Genomic DNA, 6,160 nt, shown 5'->3' on the forward strand with positions numbered 1-6,160 from the left:
GTTCCATAAACCTTAGGAAGCTCTATGAGAGATAAAGCAGGAAAGCATTTCCATACAGAGTATAAATGGATAAGAAGACATGGGATCTCCTTGCTTTAACCCTCTCTTTGGATTGAAATTTTGGAGCCTGTTCGCATTCCACAAAACTGCCAACAAAGAGGAAGTCACACAATTCAATATAAGATTAATGGTAGCCTTTGGAAACCCAAACCGGACCAAAGTAGCTTCCAAACAATGCCAGTCTATTCTGTCATAAACTTTTTCCAAATAAATCTTGAACGCCATGGTCCCTTTTTGAGACTTGGTGTTCCTCATGAAGTGCATAATCTCCTGAGCAATGATAATATTCTCTGTGGTTCCTCTTCTTGGAATGAACCCTCCTTGTAAAGGACCAATGATCTCCAACAGGAAAGGTCTGAACCTGTTAACTAGAACCTTTGTGAAAATTTTATAAATTACATACATAAGCTAATAGGCCAAAACTCCCATAAAGAAGAGGGAACTTCCACTTTAGGAATTAGAACAACGAGAGTATCGAAAATAGCCGCATTCATTGGCTCACCCTCAAAGGCTCGCTTGACCAGTCTACACACATTATTGCTAAGAGAGTCCCAGAACTCTTTCTAGAAAATTGCTTGAAATTCATCTGGCCCTGGGGCTTTAAACGTACTCATGGTCATCACAGCTTTTTTAACCTCTTTAGATGTCACTGGTTCCACTAGCTTTTGACAAGCCTCAGTACTAAGAGACGGGCAAGGAAAAGGCCCCATGGCGTCCAGGTCAATATCCTCTCTTGTAGAAAAGAGTTTTTGAAAGAAAGAATTTGCCGCCATTTCTAGAGTCAAAGTCTCCGTGGCCCAAGACCCATCCTCCAAAAACAACCCATGAATTTTGTTCCTCTTTCACCTGATAACCGTCTGCAGATGAAAAACTTTTGTATTTCTGTCTCCACATCTCACCCATTGTTCTCTAGATTTTTGATACCACAACAGCTCTTCTTGAAGAAGGACATCATTCAGTTCCTGATACAAAATTTGCTCTTTGATCCTAAGCTGTTGATCCTCACAACTCTCCAGAGTAATCTGAACGTCATTCAAAAGCCTCTCCAGCTCTCCTTTCTTAACAAAAATATTGCCAAAAACCTTTTTATTGAAGCTAGTTGTATCTTTTTGAACCTCCAACAAACATTTGACCACATTCGGAGCTCCTTTATTCCAAACTATATGAACAACATTCCTAAAAAGAGGATGAGTCATCCATGCAGCCTGGAATCTGAATGAATGATGGCCTTTGGTAGCCCTCTCTGCCATCTTACACCTAGTGAACAACGGGCAATGATCAGAGTGAAGGCGCGCCAGCACCTCAGTATAAGCCTCCGGAAACATTAGTCACCAATCCTGGTTGATGACTGCTCTATCAAGCTTCTTAGCCACCTGCACCCCACCTTTCACCTTCCTGTACCACGTGAATCTTCTTCCAATAGCTCCCATATCAAACAGCCCAGAATCCTCTAATGTTTCCGCAAATTGTTCTGCTCTGGCAAGTCTAAACTGTCCCCGTCTAACTTCACTCTACAACAGAACATCATTAAAGTCCCCTAACACAATCCAAGGTTCGTGGATCATATTAGCAATCCTTGTCAAGTCACCCCACAGTTCTTTACACTGATGTATATGTAGATTAGCATACACCGCACCGCAGTAACTAGAAGTATTGTCCATAGTGATTTCAAAACTGATACATTGATCAACTACATCCAATACTCTCACAGAAATATATGAATTAGAACATAGAACCCAGATATCCCCACTATGACCATTAGCCTCAACAATACCAATACCCTGGTAACCTAGATTATTCCAAAAAGATTTCATCCTCTCGAAAGGAATATGGGTTTCAAACAGAATAAAAAAAGTAGGGTAAAATTTATTTACTAACTCTTTACTATGAACCCGGGCCAATTTATTAGGGGCCCCTCTAATATTCTAAAATAGAAAGCTTAAATCTAAATAATCCATAAAATAATTGTACTGTAAAAAGGACCAATATCAGCCGAAGTCCCTAACGAGATGATGAAGATCCACCATCATATCCTCCTGAGACTTGCTTGTCCTTATCCGGTTGTTGCCCAATTTGTCTGTGTCCATCTACTGACAACCCTTCCAATTCGCTGATTTGCTGCTTGCTGGTGTCGCCAAGGCAGTCCGGAGTCTGGAGGTTGCGAAGGGCGCAACCTCTTGTGTCCGTTTTTGATAATGGCAGTGAAAGTTGGCACCACAACAGAGACAGCTTTGCCCTTCACCCCTTGCTGTTTGGAAGACACCATGCATGCTTGAGATTCGCCAACCGACTCGGTCTTCACCCCTCATTCAGCTCCTCTCATACATAGTCCAAAGTCACGGTTCTGGTCCAATTTATGATTTGAGAGCACTGGCACTTTTTTTAGAGGTTTATTGGGCTTTGTTTGATTGGCTCAATTTTTCTCTCTTTTTACCGTTGACGTTGGTCCAGCCAGCCTCATTTCCCAAATGCTGAGACCCCACTTCCTTCCCATGCAACGTATCACTCAATTTCTCTCCAATTTCTGCAACTATCACTAAATCTTTGGGATTGTATCCAAATTCAAAATTTTTTTCCTTTAAGGCTTCCTGTGGCTGCACCACCCGGGCTGTTGTCTCGGTCGCTGATGTTTTCTTTTTCTGACTCTATCGGGGTCATTCTACAGTCAGTTGTTGGATACCCGAAACAATGGCACTTGTCACATTGTCATAGATAAGGTGTAAGCATTCATATTCTACCTTATATTCAAACTCATCGACAATCACACTCCGGACCACCGGCAAACCAAGATTAATTTGCACGCAAGTCCGCGCAAATTTTTCCGCTCCTCTGACTTAGTAGCCAGATTCACCCCTGACTGGTCTCCCCACAGCAGAAGCAATTCTCATCATGGCTTTATCCTCATAGTACCATATGCTCAAACTAGCTATTCGAATCCAAACCATAGTCTCCCCAAAAATGTCCTCCCAAGGTTTAAAATTCGGTGTCCATGGCTTGACCGCAATATAGTGACCGAAGATCATCCATGCCCCCCTAGGTTTAAAATCCAAAACCTTCTCTCGATCGTCCATGTCATCAAATTTAACGAGGAAGTACCCAAAACCCACATCCAAGATTTCATATCTACTAATCCTCCATACCCCCTTTCAGTTTGTAAAACATGGCCGTGTAACTAAGGTTTTTTTTCAAGAACCTTAATCATAATTGCCTCCTTGTATGGTTCAGAAAGGATGTTTCTAGCCTCTTTGGAGAAGCAAACTCTCGAAGGCATAGGATCTCCTTGTTTTTCGGTGACCACTGCCATGGAATCCTCGTCTAAAAGGTTTATTCTGAGGCTACCTAGAACCAATAACCATGGAAAGAAATCTTGGAAGTCACCCTCGAACTAAGGTCGCCCTTACTTGATCCCTCCTTCACACCTGATGCAAACCCTCCTACGCTCTCCTCCATCTCTTTCTTTTTCGATGGCATGACCATCTTCCTCACCGTGTTTCACTCTTCAAACGCTCTCTCCCGCTCTCTCCTTCTTTCATTCTCCCTGATTGAGTACGGAATACGTACTCTTTTTTGCTAGAATTTTTTTCCGTATCATGTATACCTATATATTATTAGAAAATAATATTCTTGAAAATTTTAAAATAATTATAATATAAAATTAAATAAGTTACATACACTTACTTTTTTAACAATTAAATTATGATTAATTTTATTGCATATATTTATTTATTTATTTATATCTAGTTATATCTAGTTAAATATAATGGAAATCTGCTTTGCTTACAAAATTTGTACAAGTACCCCCAAAAAGAACATGCCTCAACCAACTACTACTTAAATCGTAAACAAAAATAGAAAAAGTTTTGATAGACAATGAAAATATTAAATAATGTAAATAATAAATATATTGGATGTTCAATTTATTAGGTGTGCGGATAGTTATTCTAATATTAAGATTTAGATGAGTAATTTGAAAGTGTAGTGTATTTTTACTTTATTTGACTAAGTTTACAAACTATTATTCACATTATTCACAAAAACTATTATCTACCTAACAAAGTCTATAAAAATATCTCCAGGAATAGAATAAAATATATACCATTTACAGACAGCTTATGACAATTATATATAAGGAAGTTTTATGGTGCCATTAGTTTTGATAACTAAGAGCGGCATAAGTTTGACTTACAAGTAAAATATTAACACATGACAAAAAAAATTAAATCTAAGATCAAAATAATTCTCTCTCTTATAATTTTTTATGATTACTTTATCAAAAAAATTTAAAAAAATAACACCAAAATAATTTTTTATAATTATTTTTATGATTATTTTTAAATTATATCTTTTTGTAATTTCAAGAAACTAACACTAAAATGATATATTCTCTGTTGGTTTTATTTTAAAAATAATCATAAGAAATTATAAGAGAGAAGAATATCATTTTGGTGTTAGTTTTCTAAAATTACAAAAAGAAAAAATAATTATAAAAAATTATTTTGATAAAAATAATAATAAAAAATTATTTTTTTAAAAATAAAAATAATTAAAAAATAATGTTGTTATTATTTTTAGAAATTATTAAAAATAATAATAAAAATAATTAAAAAATAAAAATAATTATAAAGAAATCATTTCACTAAAATAATTATAAAAAATTATTTTTTTAAAAATAAAAATAATAATAAGATAATTATTATAAATATAATTAAAAAACTTATTTTGATAAAAGTAAGCATAAGAAATTATAAGAGAGAAAAAATTATTTTAGTTTTAGATTTAATTTTTTTACAATGTGTCAATATTTTATCAAAACTAATGCCATCATAAGACTCATATATATATATATATATATATATATATATATATATATATATATATATATATATATATATATATATATATATATATATATATATATGGTGGACTCTCTCATAGCCAGAATTTTAATGGCTAAAGATGACTAAAAATTGACTTTTAAATAAAATAACGATACCTGGTGGACAGTGGTAGAACTTAGTTCAGACATGGGGTGGCCATGGCCCCCCCAAACTTTTATTAAAAAAATTAGTAATAGTTTTTTAAAAAATAAAAAATAGTTCAGTTGGCTCAAATATTTTATTATGACTTAAAATACCAAAGTTTAATCTTCATCTCTTGCTTTTATTGCAGAATAATTTTTAGTTTTAAACATTCAAAATATATTGGATTTGGAATGAATTGAGTGTATTCGCATTTCGCAGCTCTCTATTCAATAAGCAACACTCCCTTTACCTTTGAGTTCAAATATAAAAAATTAGGTATTTTTTATTTATGTAATTTAATATTATTTTATATTTTACCGTTTATTTAATTTAATTTTTTATATGATAAAAAATATTAGAATATTCAATAAGTATTGATATTATTGTATGCGTATAAATTGATAAAAAAAATTCAATAAATATTATAAATTTTAATATTTGTTCTTCTAATTTCTTTTTTACATATTTTACTGGATATATATTCAAATTTTTATATAAAATAGTCATAAAAAATCAAAGAGTTGATGATGCATTTTTTAAGAGGAAGGCTAATATTCAAAAAGGAAAACATATAACTTTTATAATATCAACATTTGTAGATAGTTCTTCTACTTTAATGAATCACGAAGAAAGTAAGATACAACCTTCAAAAGTTTAAAGAGTTACGTCTGATGAGTTTGACCTTAATTCTTTAGAACAATACCCTGAAAATGGTTTTCAATTTGGCAATATTACCCAAATCAGAAAGATGAGGTTAGACGAGCTTATCTTAAATGAGATTCATATCAAAAGCATCTTGACAATTATCTTCTATCTGGCCCCCCCAAAATTTCGTTTCAAGCTCCGCCACTGCTGGTGGATTTGATTTTATAGCTTTTCAATATTCTAAAGGGTGGTTAAGAGTGTGCAATAATTACTAACATGTTATTTTGTACATGAAATTGTCATTTGAAGTTATTTTATGTGTTATTGGGTCTTAGACAAAAATATTATTAAATTATTATGTAAAATAAAATCAAAACTGCTTAAATACAAAGTCTAATAATTTTTTTTGGCACGATTGTAAAATAAGGTTTATT

The sequence above is a fragment of the Arachis hypogaea genome, chromosome 3 (genome assembly GCF_003086295.3).
Source record: "Arachis hypogaea cultivar Tifrunner chromosome 3, arahy.Tifrunner.gnm2.J5K5, whole genome shotgun sequence".
Lineage (NCBI taxonomy): Eukaryota > Viridiplantae > Streptophyta > Magnoliopsida > Fabales > Fabaceae > Arachis > Arachis hypogaea.